Below are 19,554 nucleotides of genomic sequence, written 5' to 3'. Positions count from 1 at the left end.
CTCACATCTCCACTGCCAGCAAAGATGTCCACTTGCTCCCAATCCGAGACACAATCAAGCTAAGAACTCTTGTCATTACACACAAGTGCCTGTCACTGACTGCCCCGCGCTACCTATCTGACAAATTCTCTAGACACAGCACTACCAGACCTACCAGAACTCCATATTTGCACCAACTCAAGGTCCCCCACTTCAATCTAAAAACAGCAGGAGGTTCCAGCTTCCCAGTTCTCGCAGCGCAATGCTGGAACACACTCCCGCTTGCAATCAGATCAGAAGCTTCCTTCTGGCCATTCAGAGCCATGGTTAAATCCTGGCTCTCTGCCTAACACTCTGCTACTTACCCACCCCAGGCCGCTTCACTCTACCAATTTCAACTGTATGCCTTAACTAACCTGTAACGGACCGCCATGTAACCAGGTCCTATATTATCTACTGTATTTATCCCATGCCACATACTGTACCATTGAATGTATGTACTCTTTCTTTATGCTACGCGCAACGATATGTAACTATGTAGTCCACATGATTATGCGCCCAGCTACCTGAAGGTTCGGATGCGCTCTATAAATAAACAAACTAAACTAACCCTCTAGCTTGGGAGCCTGGTTTCACTCTTGCTTTATTTGGCACTGACACTCACCCTTTCCCTCAGGACCACTGATCCATCCACCGGGCTGTTTGGAACCAGATGAGGGTACTGATGATCCATCTTGAGGTCCTGCAGAGAAGTGCAGAGGAGGTGTACAATGAATTTGATTAAAAGATTCCTAGACATGAATAACCCATTGAGAGGCAAAAATAGAGATACGTTGATATTCGGCACACCCCATCTCTGGAACTATATGCACCTGGAAATTATATGCCAAGAACACCTTTTTTAATGTATGATAACGTGTCAAAGTGAATCGGTCACACAAGGGTCAGAATACACGGAAGCAGCTATAGAAATGAACAACCTCACAGCTACACTTAATTTTCGATTGTGACTTTTTTGTAATCTATGATTGTAATATACTGATCCATTTCACCAAGCTATACTAACCATTATTGTAACTTACAAACGTGTTTGACCAAAATAACCCCCAGAATGCGAGCTTCTTCATGTCTATGGATGGCCCTTACTGGTCCGAACGTTTGACCCCCACCTCACATTCCTCCTATGAAGGCTCCTTCCTCCCCAAACACACCCCTCCCGTCCCCCCGTGCTTTCCCCGCTGTATACAACCGGTGCTCTGAAGGCACTTTTGCACACACCATAAATTACAAATGCACAAATAAGTGAACTGTTCCATGAGAGACCTCCCTCATATATATGCATTTTCACTGAGCTCTTTGTGGCCAATATAATGAATTCCAAATGCATGTTTTTTTTTGGTTCACGTAAAATGAACCTGAGGCTTCACATTTTCAACCAGGATGGATTCAGAGACTGGAAGAGTGGTGAGTAAGGGCCAAGTGTTACTCTGTGGATGGGAACAGTGAGGTTTCAAATGCCTTAAATAATGCAGGTTTTTGTCATTTAGGTCACTGATGTGACCAAGGCGGGACTCGCAAAGATTACTGGCCTTATCTGAGAAGGCTCAGCCACCTTTCCTAGTGTTACCTTCTTTGGGTGAAACCAGAATTATTGTGTTGTCTGATCTTAGTGATCTGCTGTGTGTGCATTTTTTTGAAATTTTCAAGAAACATGATGGCAGATGCCATTATCGGAATGATGGGCAATGCATATTATTTCATATTTATTTCATTCTCTGTGTTATGGTAATTGACCAGCACATTCTGTTTGTGAGCCACATCTGATCCTTTTGTCTTTACTTTCTTTTATTTATATAGCGCAACCATGGACTCTTAGGCATTAGGGCACAGACAAGAACACATAAAAGAACAACAGAAAGAGAAACAGGGTCAAGGCCAGCAAATGTAATCAGAAAGTGAGGGGCGGGTCGGCACTGGTGGTGTAATATGAACATAAGGGGAGCACCTAAATTGTGGACGGATTTGGTTAGATTTTATTTTTTACAGTGGTCAAAAAGGGATGAGATCATTGACTTTCCTTCAGTTATTCTGTGATTGATTGTGAAGAGGTTTATGGCGTGATTTAGCAATCTTAAATAAAAGAAACCGTTTTTTGATTAAGGATCATAAAATGGAAGAACTGCATTAATTATGGTTACAGACTGTACTAGGATGGTACACGGACATTTGGATCAAGTCACACATTTTTGTATTCCAGAAAAGTGAGTCAGAATTGACTCAGTGATCTTGCTTTTGGTTCTGTTGAATTATTTGTCACCTTCATCTATTCCGAATCTTTCATCATGCAGCACTTTAATTTGTAGAGAAACGTGTTGTTATTTTCTTGAATCTTAGTAGAATCCTGATGTCAATGGCATATGTAAAGAAACAGAGCTTGAATGGTCTTATGAGAACAACCGTGCTGGTCTCATTTCGTGCAACCTCTGACATTTTGGAGGACTCTTGACATCCTGAGATATGACTGTAGTGGTAGATTGTATAGAAATGTATGTTAACTTGGTGACTTTTTTGTATTTGTAGTTGATGTTATATATAGTGTGAACCGACCTAGGAAGCAATGGAACGCTGGGTATTTAGTGGAAACAATTGTTTTGATATTTTCTCAAAATAAACTAACGACCACCATGAACATAATTTAATTTAATGATTTTCCATGATGCAAACAATACATTATTGATTGTAGGATGGAAATTTTGCCTATACATGTATTAGCAGCAATGCACAGTTAGAAGAACGTGGTCATGTTTACACAATTGAAATAGACAATGATTGCCTTTGGTTTACTGTACACCGCCATCTTTGTTACTTAACCTAGGCAGGATTTACTTGTTGCCTCCTGAAGTGAAGGAACCTGAAAGGTTAGAGTGGCAGACACAATATGTAAAACAGAAAGAAGATGTTTGCAGAAGGACTCACTTCAAATGCCATCAGCACTCACCCTTTAATCCACCGGGCTGTGATGAACCAGGAGACGGTAATGGGTATTCACCGGGAGAACCTGCAGAGAAGAGCATAAGAGTAAAAAAAAAACGAATTGGACAGCAAATGAAACCAGTTAATGCATTGTTTCCTAGCTACCAATATTCTATGATACAGGCAGCAATAAAGTCAGGCTTCAAAAGCAACATACAAAAGGTAAACATACTATTAGTAAACTCATAATTTAGTCACATGTCTGGATGGTGCTTAGCTCAGAAGAGACGGTGACCTATGTACAAGATTTTCTTTGTCCACTGAGATGCACAATTCGTGTTTGAAGCTTCAAGAATTGGTTAGTCTTTGACTGGTTGTTGGGTGTTTATCCGACTCTGCATTTTAGTTCACAAAATCAGTAGACATTTAATTTAGTTTCATGTTAGTTAACACTACTGATCATTCCAGCTCAGAATATTTATTTTCACATCGTAGTTGTGTGTGTAATGAGTGAGGGGCATTCATCTGTGGCTTCACACTAAGAATTAATGAATTTGGGCAATTTTACCTTAGCTAATTTTGTGAAATGGTCATTTCTGACAATTTCAAAACATGTATAACATTTACAAACATGGAACATAACCAAACGAGTTAATGTGCAGTAAATGCAGTCTACAAAAATAGGGGTTTAATGACCCCACATTAATGTTGAAAAAATGAATCACATGAAATTTCGAAGGGGATTTTCTGATCAAATTAAGGGAACAGTTTTTTGCTTCTTTTGCTGGAAATTCAAGTACAAAATGTAAACGTTCTAATTGATGTGTCCACGTGCTTTCCAGGAATAAAACAGAGCTAAACACTTGATGAAGATTTACTTTTTTCAGCAATGTGTTCATTAGAGTCTTTCACTGATTTTGCTAAATAAATATCCTCAAAATGTTGTGGGATTTGTTTCCCATCAAATTCACCCAAAAGGACATCTGTAAAATGCATTCACCATTTCATAATTGGTAATATAAACAATATGAATTTTACCCAAATCCGTCAGCGGGTTTTAAAGTTGATCATCCCCAGTACAAGTCTTCCATGACCTGAATGACAGGCTCATGGAGAACACACTATATTGTAGTAGTTGGCATTTGCATGGCACCTCTCTGAGCTCAGTTTCTCAAATCAAATTTGCATGCATTAACTGCCCTTACTCTGCTCAATGCGCACTATTTGTGTCCATTAAAATCCTATACATGGGTTGGGTCTGGTGGTGACGGCAGTTGCTATGTTTGTATTAGAAATGCGAATCCCAATATCCAGCCCTGGAGACTACCTCAACCAAAAAAAAGAAGAAAAAAAAAAGGTTGTTTCACGTTGTGGATCTAACATTCTCATGCTTCACACATATGTGCAAACACTGCTATGGATGTAGCCGGGGGCATTCATGTTAGCGTGGTCTCTTTGCACGACTGGAGGTGACCGGCAACATGCAAAATTGCAGCTTTGTGATCGGAATAACAGTGTCCTCTAGTGGGTATTTCATAACTTGTTTCGTATAATAAAGTACTTCAAAGAGTGACACACGTGTAGTGGCTGCCATCTAGTGGCTGTTTGTAAATGTTTGCAAAATAAAGTGCTTACTAGAGTGACACAACATAGACTCAAATCATAAGGCGGAAATCTGGGTGAAGTATCGGCTAGGGCAGCACAGCCACTCAACATTTATCCGTGGAGCACTGGGCTGTGCTGAACCGGAAGCTGAAGATCCACCCAGAGCGCCTACAGAGAAAACTATTTCTTTAAAGAAGCATTCTCAATGAAAACAGTAGTTCACCCTCACTGCTAGTTTCCTGCCTAATCATAACACATCCCATGGACAGTAAAATTGAGGGATTTGAAAATGCATCTTTTCTGTTTAGATGTGGCACAGTCTATATTGTATGGATGCATATATGTGGAGTCTGTTTAGGAAATGTGTTTACAGTTCTCTCTGCTAATTCTAGAAAGGCTTGTAGTTGTCCACAGGACAACATTAGCCAAGTTATTAGCAACACTTCATATGATGACTGTCCATTGTAGACACTTTTGTAGGATACATTTTCCTCTCCCTATCAATAGTCGTAATGGAGAAGACAGTATGTGTCTAAAAAATACATCACACGTATTGAACACTTACATGAATATGCTTTGAATTAAATTAATAACAATAAGGCACACTTCTCAAGGCTCCATCATAATCACTAGCATTCTAAGTTACTGCCCCAAGCACTCATCTGATGAGCGTCTTGGGAAGGCATGCCACATGGACGCTTAGTGAAACACACGTATCAAGCCACCTTCATACTGTACACTTCGACCCTTGGCATGATTGCACGTTGCCTATATTGCACCGTTATACCTCTAGGCCTCACTTGTTATCTTCATGTTATACTTTTTACCTGTGATTTCTGCTGGGTTATGTTGTCTGCATATCACTAGCCATTCTGCGCCCACGCTCCTACGCTGTGCTGTGCCCATCTACTGACACATGCCACGCTGTTGCCCTGCCTCTGTCCATAGTGGCCCTAGTGTTACCTGCGCTAATTTGTACTGCATCCTCAAATCGCCCTGTGCCTCCACCCATAGCAGACCCAGCGCTGCCTATGCTAATTTATATTGAATGCCATAACGTTGCCTATGATAATATACATTGTGTGCATATATTTACTGTTTAAAACTGCCTGCCTTGCCCTGCTGAGACGGCCCTGCCTTATCTAGTGCTCTCTAGTGCTGACCTATGATCGCACATTCTACCCATTGACTGATGCTGTTCCAATGTAAACTCTATGTCTACATCTACTGCATATACTACCATCCAAGTTCACTTGCCACCCTAGAAACTGCCAACACACAAAGCCATTGACCCCTTCATCTGCCAATACTACCAGGAGCCTAACCTCCTATGATGGCCACCCTAAGAGGTGCCACCCTCACCATGGCAACTCTCCTTCCCTTACTCCACAATATTGCACCTCAGAACTGTACCAGCACGACGATTCCACTTTACCCAGAACCACTTTCCCCTATGGAATGGATAAACAGATTTGCGCGCCCACCCACACCCCTCACACCATGCCCCACACTTCTTAGAAACATACGACTAGGCTCTCGCCTCTACCTACCCACTACCACCATCTTGAATGCTGTGCCATCCACCACATATAGAAATGCTAGACTTAGCCTCCGCACTAGCGCTAGCCACAAACTCAATACAACGATGACCAACCTGACTAAGAGCCATACGCAGCAGACTTTGCATATCGTCTCCACAGCGAGTTAAAACATTACAACTCCCCATATTCCTCCACCCTCGAAAGTCAACCCTACTTCCATTCCCATAAAGGGTGCTCTCATTAATGCCCGCTCCCTGGTAGCCCACGCCATAGATGTTGCAGACATTATCTCTGCTAACCACCTCAACTTCATCACCATCACTGAGATGTGGCTCCACTTAGCAGCTGGTCCTACTTTAGCTTTAGCCATCCCGGATAACTACAACATCTTCCGTGCTGACAGAAAAAACCTGATAGGAGGAGGTGTGGCTATTATTGCTAAAACTAACCTAAACATCAGAGAAGCAACTAACTCAACCTTACCCTCAGCTGAACTCCTCTCCATAAAACTCCCACTATCAGACACCCAAACCATCCTCCTACACATTATATATAGACCCCCAGGCGCCCTATCCACCTTTGAAGAAGATATCTCCCTCCTACTCACCACGAATACTAAACCCAAATCTCAAATCATCATCATGGGTGACTTTAACCTAGGACTCAATGACCCTAAGGACAATCACGCCACCTCTCTCAATGACACCATTACTCACTTAGGCCTCACTCAACACATTAACAAACCTACACATATAAAAGGCAGATCCCTAGACTGGCTGGCAGATGCCAACTGCAACCTCTCACTGGCAGACATCACACCTTGTGCTTGGACCGACCATCACCTTATCACCTTCTCTCTACCCAGAACTGTACCCAATACAACACCACCTTCTAGGACACCACATATAATCTCTAGAAACATTCGCAACATCACCATGGAAAACCTTAGACCACTTCTCATGCCCATTACTAAAGCCAACCTTCCCATGCAGAATGACAACCTGTCTACCCTGGTAGACCTATACAACAACACGTTGGAACTAGCCCTCAACCAGATAGCTCCACTCAAACAACGTAAAGCCAAACCCATCGCCCACACCAACAAATGGTTCTCAGCAGAACTAAAAGCCCTCCGCAACATCAAAAGAGCAGCGGAAACTTGCTGGAGAAAAGCCCCATCTTTCTCCACTAAAGACAAATTCACTACAGCTGCCTCCACCTACAAATCCGCTATCTTAAACTCCAAAAAAGAGACTTATAACACAAGAATACACAACGTCAAATCTGGTACGAAAGAATTATTCTCTATACTAAGAGAACTTGAATCTCCACTGTCACCCACAGAGGACTGCACGAAGGATAAGGCATGGTGCAACAATATCCAACTAGCCCTCTCCAACAAAATTGCCCTTCTACAAGCAAAGATTTAAGCCAAAAAAGCCAACCTTGCTGCCAAAGATACTCTCAACAGCAAAAAAGACCCCACCATTCCCAACTGCCCACCTTTCCACTTTTCCCCAGTCACCGAAGAGGAAGTAGTCAAGAAAATCGCTAGCCTTAAACCCTTCAACTGTAAAGGTGACATATGCCCCGCCTCTGTCATCAAAGATGGAGCCAAAGATCTAGCTCCCCTCATCACCTCATTGATCAATTCTTCCTTCAAGAACTCAGTAGTCCCTAACAACCTCAAAGAAGCGTGGGTTCTCCCCCTTCTCAAAAAACCCAACCTAGACCCTAACATTCCCTCGAATTACAGACCCATCACTACGGTCCCTTTCCTCCTCAAAATATTAGACAGAGTAGCCTACCTCCAAATACATCAACATTTGGAAGACAATAACCTCTTAGGCTTGCGACAATCCGGCTTTAGACCCAGGCATGGGACCGAAACCGCTCTCCTGGATCTAAAAATCCAAATGGATGAAGCCAAAGACAAGGGCAAACTGGCCATTTTGCTCCTGTTGGATCTATCCGCTGCCTTCGACCTGGTTGACCACCAGATCCTTACACAACACCTCTCATCGGCTGCCGCATTCTCACAGAATGCCACCAATTGGATTCAGTCATTTTTGTCTGACAGGTCGACTAGGGTCTTCGCCTCCTCAGCAGCTGCAGACCCTATCCCAATCCAATGTGGAGTCCCCCAAGGTTCCTGCATTTCTCCCACACTTTACAACATCTTCACTAAGCTTATCTTCGACCATCTTGACGATCTGGGTGTCAGCTACACTAATTACGCAGACAACACCCAGGTCCTCATCACACTCACTGGTTGCTATGAAGAAGATGCTGCAAAGCTTAACAAAATCTACCTAGAAATCCAAGCCTGGATGGCTACACACAGTCTCTGCCTCAATGACGATAAAACGGAACTGCTTATCATAGGCTCCCAGGCCTGCCTCAATAAATTGGACTCTAGGTACCAATCTTTCTCCATCGATGGCAACATCATAAAAGTCTCCAAAGAGGTCAAAACTCTAGGTGTGTACCTTGACTCCACCCTATCACTGAAAAAACAAATGAATGCTACCATCTCATCTACCACATACACCAACAAACTTATCAATGCCTGTAGACCTTTTCTATCTTCAACCAGCTGCCTCACCTTATCCAGAGAACTGATACTGTCTAAATTAGACTATTGTAACACACTCTTGCTAGGCACCACCACTAAACATCTGAACAGACTCCAGATTCTTCAAAATAATGCCTTAAGATGCGCTCTTAACCTCCCGTGCAAGGCTCACATCTCCACTGCCAGCAAAGATGTCCACTTGCTCCCAATCCGAGACACAATCAAGCTAAGAACTCTTGTCATGACACACAAGTGCCTGTCACTGACTGCCCCGCGCTACCTATCTGACAAATTCTCTAGACACAGCACTACCAGACCTACCAGAACTCCATATTTGCACCAACTCAAGGTCCCCCACTTCAATCTAAAAACAGCAGGAGGTTCCAGCTTCCCAGTTCTCGCAGCGCAATGCTGGAACACACTCCCGCTTGCAATCAGATCAGAAGCTTCCTTCTGGCCATTCAGAGCCATGGTTAAATCCTGGCTCTCTGCCTAACACTCTGCTACTTACCCACCCCAGGCCGCTTCACTCTACCAATTTCAACTGTATGCCTTAACTAACCTGTAACGGACCGCCATGTAACCAGGTCCTATATTATCTACTGTATTTATCCCATGCCACATACTGTACCATTTAATGTATGTACTCTTTCTTTATGCTACGCGCAACGATATGTAACTATGTAGTCCACATGATTATGCGCCCAGCTACCTGAAGGTTCGGACGCGCTCTATAAATAAACAAACTAAACTAACCCTCTAGCTTGGGAGCCTGGTTTCACTCTTGCTTTATTTGGCACTGACACTCACCCTTTCCCTCAGGACCACTGATCCATCCACCGGGCTGTTTGGAACCAGATGAGGGTACTGATGATCCATCTTGAGGTCCTGCAGAGAAGTGCAGAGGAGGTGTACAATGAATTTGATTAAAAGATTCCTAGACATGAATAACCCATTGAGAGGCAAAAATAGAGATACGTTGATATTCGGCACACCCCATCTCTGGAACTATATGCACCTGGAAATTATATGCCAAGAACACCTTTTTTAATGTATGATAACGTGTCAAAGTGAATCGGTCACACAAGGGTCAGAATACACGGAAGCAGCTATAGAAATGAACAACCTCACAGCTACACTTAATTTTCGATTGTGACTTTTTTGTAATCTATGATTGTAATATACTGATCCATTTCACCAAGCTATACTAACCATTATTGTAACTTACAAACGTGTTTGACCAAAATAACCCCCAGAATGCGAGCTTCTTCATGTCTATGGATGGCCCTTACTGGTCCGAACGTTTGACCCCCACCTCACATTCCTCCTATGAAGGCTCCTTCCTCCCCCAAACACCCCCCTCCCGTCCCCCCGTGCTTTCCCCGCTGTATACAACCGGTGCTCTGAAGGCACTTTTGCACACACCATAAATTACAAATGCACAAATAAGTGAACTGTTCCATGAGAGACCTCCCTCATATATATGCATTTTCACTGAGCTCTTTGTGGCCAATATAATGAATTCCAAATGCATGTTTTTTTTTGGTTCACGTAAAATGAACCTGAGGCTTCACATTTTCAACCAGGATGGATTCAGAGACTGGAAGAGTGGTGAGTAAGGGCCAAGTGTTACTCTGTGGATGGGAACAGTGAGGTTTCAAATGCCTTAAATAATGCAGGTTTTTGTCATTTAGGTCACTGATGTGACCAAGGCGGGACTCGCAAAGATTACTGGCCTTATCTGAGAAGGCTCAGCCACCTTTCCTAGTGTTACCTTCTTTGGGTGAAACCAGAATTATTGTGTTGTCTGATCTTAGTGATCTGCTGTGTGTGCATTTTTTTGAAATTTTCAAGAAACATGATGGCAGATGCCATTATCGGAATGGTGGGCAATGCATATTATTTCATATTTATTTCATTCTCTGTGTTATGGTAATTGACCAGCACATTCTGTTTGTGAGCCACATCTGATCCTTTTGTCTTTACTTTCTTTTATTTATATAGCGCAACCATGGACTCTTAGGCATTAGGGCACAGACAAGAACACATAAAAGAACAACAGAAAGAGAAACAGGGTCAAGGCCAGCAAATGTAATCAGAAAGTGAGGGGCGGGTCGGCACTGGTGGTGTAATATGAACATAAGGGGAGCACCTAAATTGTGGACGGATTTGGTTAGATTTTATTTTTTACAGTGGTCAAAAAGGGATGAGATCATTGACTTTCCTTCAGTTATTCTGTGATTGATTGTGAAGAGGTTTATGGCGTGATTTAGCAATCTTAAATAAAAGAAACCGTTTTTTGATTAAGGATCATAAAATGGAAGAACTGCATTAATTATGGTTACAGACTGTACTAGGATGGTACACGGACATTTGGATCAAGTCACACATTTTTGTATTCCAGAAAAGTGAGTCAGAATTGACTCAGTGATCTTGCTTTTGGTTCTGTTTAATTATTTGTCACCTTCATCTATTCCGAATCTTTCATCATGCAGCACTTTAATTTGTAGAGAAACGTGTTGTTATTTTCTTGAATCTTAGTAGAATCCTGATGTCAATGGCATATGTAAAGAAACAGAGCTTGAATGGTCTTATGAGAACAACCGTGCTGGTCTCATTTCGTGCAACCTCTGACATTTTGGAGGACTCTTGACATCCTGAGATATGACTGTAGTGGTAGATTGTATAGAAATGTATGTTAACTTGGTGACTTTTTTGTATTTGTAGTTGATGTTATATATAGTGTGAACCGACCTAGGAAGCAATGGAACGCTGGGTATTTAGTGGAAACAATTGTTTTGATATTTTCTCAAAATAAACTAACGACCACCATGAACATAATTTAATTTAATGATTTTCCATGATGCAAACAATACATTATTGATTGTAGGATGGAAATTTTGCCTATACATGTATTAGCAGCAATGCACAGTTAGAAGAACGTGGTCATGTTTACACAATTGAAATAGACAATGATTGCCTTTGGTTTACTGTACACCGCCATCTTTGTTACTTAACCTAGGCAGGATTTACTTGTTGCCTCCTGAAGTGAAGGAACCTGAAAGGTTAGAGTGGCAGACACAATATGTAAAACAGAAAGAAGATGTTTGCAGAAGCACTCACTTCAAATGCCATCAGCACTCACCCTTTAATCCACCGGGCTGTGATGAACCAGGAGACGGTAATGGGTATTCACCGGGAGAACCTGCAGAGAAGAGCATAAGAGTAAAAAAAAACGAATTGGACAGCAAATGAAACCAGTTAATGCATTGTTTCCTAGCTACCAATATTCTATGATACAGGCAGCAATAAAGTCAGGCTTCAAAAGCAACATACAAAAGGTAAACATACTATTAGTAAACTCATAATTTAGTCACATGTCTGGATGGTGCTTAGCTCAGAAGAGACGGTGACCTATGTACAAGATTTTCTTTGTCCACTGAGATGCACAATTCGTGTTTGAAGCTTCAAGAATTGGTTAGTCTTTGACTGGTTGTTGGGTGTTTATCCGACTCTGCATTTTAGTTCACAAAATCAGTAGACATTTAATTTAGTTTCATGTTAGTTAACACTACTGATCATTCCAGCTCAGAATATTTATTTTCACATCGTAGTTGTGTGTGTAATGAGTGAGGGGCATTCATCTGTGGCTTCACACTAAGAATTAATGAATTTGGGCAATTTTACCTTAGCTAATTTTGTGAAATGGTCATTTCTGACAATTTCAAAACATGTATAACATTTACAAACATGGAACATAACCAAATGAGTTAATGTGCAGTAAATGCAGTCTACAAAAATAGGGGTTTAATGACCCCACATTAATGTTGAAAAAATGAATCACATGAAATTTCGAAGGGGATTTTCTGATCAAATTAAGGGAACAGTTTTTTGCTTCTTTTGCTGGAAATTCAAGTACAAAATGTAAACGTTCTAATTGATGTGTCCACGTGCTTTCCAGGAATAAAACAGAGCTAAACACTTGATGAAGATTTACTTTTTTCAGCAATGTGTTCATTAGAGTCTTTCACTGATTTTGCTAAATAAATATCCTCAAAATGTTGTGGGATTTGTTTCCCATCAAATTCACCCAAAAGGACATCTGTAAAATGCATTCACCATTTCATAATTGGTAATATAAACAATATGAATTTTACCCAAATCCGTCAGCGGGTTTTAAAGTTGATCATCCCCAGTACAAGTCTTCCATGACCTGAATGACTGGCTCATGGAGAACACACTATATTGTAGTAGTTGGCATTTGCATGGCACCTCTCTGAGCTCAGTTTCTCAAATCAAATTTGCATGCATTAACTGCCCTTACTCTGCTCAATGCGCACTATTTGTGTCCATTAAAATCCTATACATGGGTTGGGTCTGGTGGTGACGGCAGTTGCTATGTTTGTATTAGAAATGCGAATCCCAATATCCAGCCCTGGAGACTACCTCAACCAAAAAAAAGAAGAAAAAAAAAAGGTTGTTTCACGTTGTGGATCTAACATTCTCATGCTTCACACAAATGTGCAAACACTGCTATTGATGTAGCCGGGGGCATTCATGTTAGCGTAGTCTCTTTGCACGACTGGAGGTGACCGGCAACATGCAAAATTGCAGCTTTGTGATCGGAATAACAGTGTCCTCTAGTGGGTATTTCATAACTTGTTTCGTATAATAAAGTACTTCAAAGAGTGACACACGTGTAGTGGCTGCCATCTAGTGGCTGTTTGTAAATGTTTGCAAAATAAAGTGCTTACTAGAGTGACACAACATAGACTCAAATCATAAGGCGGAAATCTGGGTGAAGTATCGGCTAGGGCAGCACAGCCACTCAACATTTATCCGTGGAGCACTGGGCTGTGCTGAACCGGAAGCTGAAGATCCACCCAGAGCGCCTACAGAGAAAACTATTTCTTTAAAGAAGCATTCTCAATGAAAACAGTAGTTCACCCTCACTGCTAGTTTCCTGCCTAATCATAACACATCCCATGGACAGTAAAATTGAGGGATTTGAAAATGCATCTTTTCTGTTTAGATGTGGCACAGTCTATATTGTATGGATGCATATATGTGGAGTCTGTTTAGGAAATTTGTTTACAGTTCTCTCTGCTAATTCTAGAAAGGCTTGTAGTTGTCCACAGGACAACATTAGCCAAGTTATTAGCAACACTTCATATGATGACTGTCCATTGTAGACACTTTTGTAGGATACATTTTCCTCTCCCTATCAATAGTCGTAATGGAGAAGACAGTATGTGTCTAAAAAATACATCACACGTATTGAACACTTACATGAATATGCTTTGAATTAAATTAATAACAATAAGGCACACTTCTCAAGGCTCCATCATAATCACTAGCATTCTAAGTTACTGCCCCAAGCACTCATCTGATGAGCGTCTTGGGAAGGCATGCCACATGGACGCTTAGTGAAACACACGTATCAAGCCACCTTCATACTGTACACTTCGACCCTTGGCATGATTGCACGTTGCCTATATTGCACCGTTATACCTCTAGGCCTCACTTGTTATCTTCATGTTATACTTTTTACCTGTGATTTCTGCTGGGTTATGTTGTCTGCATATCACTAGCCATTCTGCGCCCACGCTCCTACGCTGTGCTGTGCCCATCTACTGACACATGCCACGCTGTTGCCCTGCCTCTGTCCATAGTGGCCCTAGTGTTACCTGCGCTAATTTGTACTGCATCCTCAAATCGCCCTGTGCCTCCACCCATAGCAGACCCAGCGCTGCCTATGCTAATTTATATTGAATGCCATAACGTTGCCTATGATAATATACATTGTGTGCATATATTTACTGTTTAAAACTGCCTGCCTTGCCCTGCTGAGACGGCCCTGCCTTATCTAGTGCTCTCTAGTGCTGACCTATGATCGCACATTCTACCCATTGACTGATGCTGTTCCAATGTAAACTCTATGTCTACATCTACTGCATATACTACCATCCAAGTTCACTTGCCACCCTAGAAACTGCCAACACACAAAGCCATTGACCCCTTCATCTGCCAATACTACCAGGAGCCTAACCTCCTATGATGGCCACCCTAAGAGGTGCCACCCTCACCATGGCAACTCTCCTTCCCTTACTCCACAATATTGCACCTCAGAACTGTACCAGCACGACGATTCCACTTTACCCAGAACCACTTTCCCCTATGGAATGGATAAACAGATTTGCGCGCCCACCCACACCCCTCACACCATGCCCCACACTTCTTAGAAACATACGACTAGGCTCTCGCCTCTACCTACCCACTACCACCATCTTGAATGCTGTGCCATCCACCACATATAGAAATGCTAGACTTAGCCTCCGCACTAGCGCTAGCCACAAACTCAATACAACGATGACCAACCTGACTAAGAGCCATACGCAGCAGACTTTGCATATCGTCTCCACAGCGAGTTAAAACATTACAACTCCCCATATTCCTCCACCCTCGAAAGTCAACCCTACTTCCATTCCCATAAAGGGTGCTCTCATTAATGCCCGCTCCCTGGTAGCCCACGCCATAGATGTTGCAGACATTATCTCTGCTAACCACCTCAACTTCATCACCATCACTGAGATGTGGCTCCACTTAGCAGCTGGTCCTACTTTAGCTTTAGCCATCCCGGATAACTACAACATCTTCCGTGCTGACAGAAAAAACCTGATAGGAGGAGGTGTGGCTATTATTGCTAAAACTAACCTAAACATCAGAGAAACAACTAACTCAACCTTACCCTCAGCTGAACTCCTCTCCATAAAACTCCCACTATCAGACACCCAAACCATCCTCCTACACATTATATATAGACCCCCAGGCGCCCTATCCACCTTTGAAGAAGATATCTCCCTCCTACTCACCACGAATACTAAACCCAAATCTCAAATCATCATCATGGGTGACTTTAACCTAGGACTCAATGACCCTAAGGACAATCACGCCACCTCTCTCAATGACACCATTACTCACTTAGGCCTCACTCAACACATTAACAAACCTACACATATAAAAGGCAGATCCCTAGACTGGCTGGCAGATGCCAACTGCAACCTCTCACTGGCAGACATCACACCTTGTGCTTGGACCGACCATCACCTTATCACCTTCTCTCTACCCAGAACTGTACCCAATACAACACCACCTTCTAGGACACCACATATAATCTCTAGAAACATTCGCAACATCACCATGGAAAACCTTAGACCACTTCTCATGCCCATTACTAAAGCCAACCTTCCCATGCAGAATGACAACCTGTCTACCCTGGTAGACCTATACAACAACACGTTGGAACTAGCCCTCAACCAGATAGCTCCACTCAAACAACGTAAAGCCAAACCCATCGCCCACACCAACAAATGGTTCTCAGCAGAACTAAAAGCCCTCCGCAACATCAAAAGAGCAGCGGAAACTTGCTGGAGAAAAGCCCCATCTTTCTCCACTAAAGACAAATTCACTACAGCTGCCTCTACCTACAAATCCGCTATCTTAAACTCCAAAAAAGAGACTTATAACACAAGAATACACAACGTCAAATCTGGTACGAAAGAATTATTCTCTATACTAAGAGAACTTGAATCTCCACTGTCACCCACAGAGGACTGCACGAAGGATAAGGCATGGTGCAACAATATCCAACTAGCCCTCTCCAACAAAATTGCCCTTCTACAAGCAAAGATTTAAGCCAAAAAAGCCAACCTTGCTGCCAAAGATACTCTCAACAGCAAAAAAGACCCCACCATTCCCAACTGCCCACCTTTCCACTTTTCCCCAGTCACCGAAGAGGAAGTAGTCAAGAAAATCGCTAGCCTTAAACCCTTCAACTGTAAAGGTGACATATGCCCCGCCTCTGTCATCAAAGATGGAGCCAAAGATCTAGCTCCCCTCATCACCTCATTGATCAATTCTTCCTTCAAGAACTCAGTAGTCCCTAACAACCTCAAAGAAGCGTGGGTTCTCCCCCTTCTCAAAAAACCCAACCTAGACCCTAACATTCCCTCGAATTACAGACCCATCACTACGGTCCCTTTCCTCCTCAAAATATTAGACAGAGTAGCCTACCTCCAAATACAACAACATTTGGAAGACAATAACCTCTTAGGCTTGCGACAATCCGGCTTTAGACCCAGGCATGGGACCGAAACCGCTCTCCTGGATCTAAAAATCCAAATGGATGAAGCCAAAGACAAGGGCAAACTGGCCATTTTGCTCCTGTTGGATCTATCCGCTGCCTTCGACCTGGTTGACCACCAGATCCTTACACAACACCTCTCATCGGCTGCCGCATTCTCACAGAATGCCACCAATTGGATTCAGTCATTTTTGTCTGACAGGTCGACTAGGGTCTTCGCCTCCTCAGCAGCTGCAGACCCTATCCCAATCCAATGTGGAGTCCCCCAAGGTTCCTGCATTTCTCCCACACTTTACAACATCTTCACTAAGCTTATCTTCGACCATCTTGACGATCTGGGTGTCAGCTACACTAATTACGCAGACAACACCCAGGTCCTCATCACACTCACTGGTTGCTATGAAGAAGATGCTGCAAAGCTTAACAAAATCTACCTAGAAATCCAAGCCTGGATGGCTACACACAGTCTCTGCCTCAATGACGATAAAACGGAACTGCTTATCATAGGCTCCCAGGCCTGCCTCAATAAATTGGACTCTAGGTACCAATCTTTCTCCATCGATGGCAACATCATAAAAGTCTCCAAAGAGGTCAAAACTCTAGGTGTGTACCTTGACTCCACCCTATCACTGAAAAAACAAATGAATGCTACCATCTCATCTACCACATACACCAACAAACTTATCAATGCCTGTAGACCTTTTCTATCTTCAACCAGCTGCCTCACCTTATCCAGAGAACTGATACTGTCTAAATTAGACTATTGTAACACACTCTTGCTAGGCACCACCACTAAAAATCTGAACAGACTCCAGATTCTTCAAAATAATGCCTTAAGATGCGCTCTTAACCTCCCGTGCAAGGCTCACATCTCCACTGCCAGCAAAGATGTCCACTTGCTCCCAATCCGAGACACAATCAAGCTAAGAACTCTTGTCATTACACACAAGTGCCTGTCACTGACTGCCCCGCGCTACCTATCTGACAAATTCTCTAGACACAGCACTACCAGACCTACCAGAACTCCATATTTGCACCAACTCAAGGTCCCCCACTTCAATCTAAAAACAGCACGAGGTTCCAGCTTCCCAGTTCTCGCAGCGCAATGCTGGAACACACTCCCGCTTGCAATCAGATCAGAAGCTTCCTTCTGGCCATTCAGAGCCATGGTTAAATCCTGGCTCTCTGCCTAACACTCTGCTACTTACCCACCCCAGGCCGCTTCACTCTACCAATTTCAACTGTATGCCTTAACTAACCTGTAACGGACCGCCATGTAACCAGGTCCTATATTATCTACTGTATTTATCCCATGCCACATACTGTACCATTTAATGTATGTACTCTTTCTTTATGCTACGCGCAACGATATGTAACTATGTAGTCCACATGATTATGCGCCCAGCTACCTGAAGGTTCGGACGCGCTCTATAAATAAACAAACTAAACTAACCCTCTAGCTTGGGAGCCTGGTTTCACTCTTGCTTTATTTGGCACTGACACTCACCCTTTCCCTCAGGACCACTGATCCATCCACCGGGCTGTTTGGAACCAGATGAGGGTACTGATGATCCATCTTGAGGTCCTGCAGAGAAGTGCAGAGGAGGTGTACAATGAATTTGATTAAAAGATTCCTAGACATGAATAACCCATTGAGAGGCAAAAATAGAGATACGTTGATATTCGGCACACCCCATCTCTGGAACTATATGCACCTGGAAATTATATGCCAAGAACACCTTTTTTAATGTATGATAACGTGTCAAAGTGAATCGGTCACACAAGGGTCAGAATACACGGAAGCAGTTATAGAAATGAACAACCTCACAGCTACACTTAATTTTCGATTATGACTTTTTTGTAATCTATGATTGTAATATACTGATCCATTTCACCAAGCTATACTAACCATTATTGTAACTTACAAACGTGTTTGACCAAAATAACCCCCAGAATGCGAGCTTCTTCATGTCTATGGATGGCCCTTACTGGTCCGAACGTTTGACCCCCACCTCACATTCCTCCTATGAAGGCTCCTTCCTCCCCCAAACACCCCCCTCCCGTCCCCCCGTGCTTTCCCCGCTGTATACAACCGGTGCTCTGAAGGCACTTTTGCACACACCATAAATTACAAATGCACAAATAAGTGAACTGTTCCATGAGAGACCTCCCTCATATATATGCATTTTCACTGAGCTCTTTGTGGCCAATATAATGAATTCCAAATGCATGTTTTTTTTTGGTTCACGTAAAATGAACCTGAGGCTTCACATTTTCAACCAGGATGGATTCAGAGACTGGAAGAGTGGTGAGTAAGGGCCAAGTGTTACTCTGTGGATGGGAACAGTGAGGTTTCAAATGCCTTAAATAAAGCAGGTTTTTGTCATTTAGGTCACTGATGTGACCAAGGCGGGACTCGCAAAGATTACTGGCCTTATCTGAGAAGGCTCACCCACCTTTCCTAGTGTTACCTTCTTTGGGTGAAACCAGAATTATTGTGTTGTCTGATCTTAGTGATCTGCTGTGTGTGCATTTTTTTGTAATTTTCAAGAAACATGATGGCAGATGCCATTATCGGAATGATGGGCAATGCATATTATTTCATATTTATTTCATTCTCTGTGTTATGGTAATTGACCAGCACATTCTGTTTGTGAGCCACATCTGATCCTTTTGTCTTTACTTTCTTTTATTTATATAGCGCAACCATGGACTCTTAGGCATTAGGGCACAGACAA

This window comes from Ambystoma mexicanum, chromosome 3p (genome assembly GCF_040938575.1).
Source record: "Ambystoma mexicanum isolate Mex_15411 chromosome 3p, UKY_AmexF1_1, whole genome shotgun sequence".
NCBI lineage: Eukaryota > Metazoa > Chordata > Amphibia > Caudata > Ambystomatidae > Ambystoma > Ambystoma mexicanum.
Note: the sequence above shows the minus strand (reverse complement) of the source record.